Source organism: Physeter macrocephalus, chromosome 14 (assembly GCF_002837175.3).
Source record: "Physeter macrocephalus isolate SW-GA chromosome 14, ASM283717v5, whole genome shotgun sequence".
Lineage (NCBI taxonomy): Eukaryota > Metazoa > Chordata > Mammalia > Artiodactyla > Physeteridae > Physeter > Physeter macrocephalus.
Genome location: NC_041227.1, coordinates 73,760,484 through 73,762,442, shown reverse-complemented (window position 1 = coordinate 73,762,442; position 1,959 = coordinate 73,760,484).

The following is a 1,959-nucleotide window of genomic DNA, read 5'->3' as shown; positions in this document are numbered from 1 at the left end:
TTAGTGGAAATGGTTTCAGTTTTTCACCATTGAGGATGATGTTGGCTGTGGGTTTGTCAAATATGGCCTTTATTATGTTGAGGTAAGTTCCCTCTATGCCTACTTTCTGGAGGGTTTTTATCATAAATGGCTGTTGACTTTTGTCAAAAGCTTTCTCTGCATCTATTGAGATGATCACGTGGTTTTAATGCTTCAATTTGTTAATATGGTGTATCACATTGATTGATTTGCGTATATTGAAGAATCCTTGCATTCCTGGGATAAACCCCACTTGATCATGGTGTATGATCCTTTTAATGTGCTGTTGGATTCTGTTTGCTAGTATTTTGTTGAGGATTTTTGCATCTATGTCCATCAGTGATATTGGCCTGTAGTTTTCTTTCTTTGTGACGTCTTTGTCTGGTTTTGGTATCAGGGTGATGGTGGCCTCATAGAATGAGTTTGGGAGTGTTCCTCCCTCTGCTATCTTTTGGAAGAGTTTGAGAAGGATAGGTGTTAGCTCTTCTCTAAATGTTTGATAGAATTCGCCTGTGAAGCCATCTGGTCCTGGGCTTTTGTTTGTTGGAAGATTTTTAATCACAGTTTCAATTTCAGTGCTTGTGATTGGTCTGTTCATATTTTCTATTTCTTCCTGGTTCAGTCTCGGCAGCTTGTGCATTTCTAAGAATTTGTCCATTTCTGCCAGGATGTCCATTTTATTGGCATACAGCTGCTTGTAGTAATCTCTAATAATCTTTTGTATTTCTGCAGTGTCAGTTGTTACATCTCCTTTTTCATTTCTAATTCTATTGATTTGAGTCTTCTCCCTTTTATTCTTGATGAGTCTGGCTAATGGTTTATCAATTTTATTTATCTTCTCAAAGAACCAGCTTTTAGTTTTATTGATCTTTGCTACTGTTTTCTTCATTTCTTTTTCATTTATTTCTGATCTGATCTTTATGATTTCTTTCCTTCTGCTAAATTTGGGGTTCTTTTGTTCTTCTTTCTCTAATTGCTTTAGGTGCAAAGGTAGGTTGTTTATTCGAGATGTTTCCTGTTTCTTAAGGTAGGATTGTATTGCTATAAACTTCCCTCTTAGAACTGCTTTTGCTGCATCCCATAGGTTTTGGGTCGTCGTGTCTCCATTGTCATTTGTTTCTAAGTATTTTTTGATTTCCTCTTTGATTTCTTCAGTGATCACTTCGTTATTAAGTAGTGTATTGTTTAGCCTCCATGTGTTTGTATTTTTTACAGATCTTTTCCTGTAATTGATATCTAGTCTCATAGCGTTGTGGTCAGAAAAGATACTTGATATGATTTCAATTTTCTTAAATTTGCCAAGGCTAGATTTGTGACCCAATATATGATCTATCCTGGAGAATGTTCCATGAGCACTTGAGAAAAATGTGTATTCTGTTGTTTTTGGATGGAATGTCCTATAAATATCAATTAAGTCCATCTTGTGTAATGTATCATTTAAAGCTTGTGTTTCCTTATTTATTTTCATTTTGGATGATCTGTCCATTGGTGAAAGTGGGGTGTTAAAGTCCCCTACTATGATTGTGTTACTGTCGATTTCCCCTTTTATGGCTGTTAGTATTTGCCTTATGTATTGAGGTGCTCCTATGTTGGGTGCATAAATATTTACAATTGTTATATCTTCTTCATGGATCGAACCCTTGATCATTATATAGTGTCCTTCTTTGTCTCTTGTAATAGTTTTTACTTTAAAGTCTATTTTGTCTGATATGAGAATTGCTACTCCAGCTTTCTTCTGATTTCCATTTGCATGGAATATCTTTTTCCATCCCCTCACTTTCAGTCTGTATGTGTCCCTAGGTCTGAAGTGGGTCTCTTGTAGACAGCATATATATGGGTCTCGTTTTTGTATCCATTCAGCCAGTCTGTGTCTTTTGGTGGGAGCATTTAATCCATTTACATTTAAGGTAATTATCAATATGTATGTTCCTATTACCATTT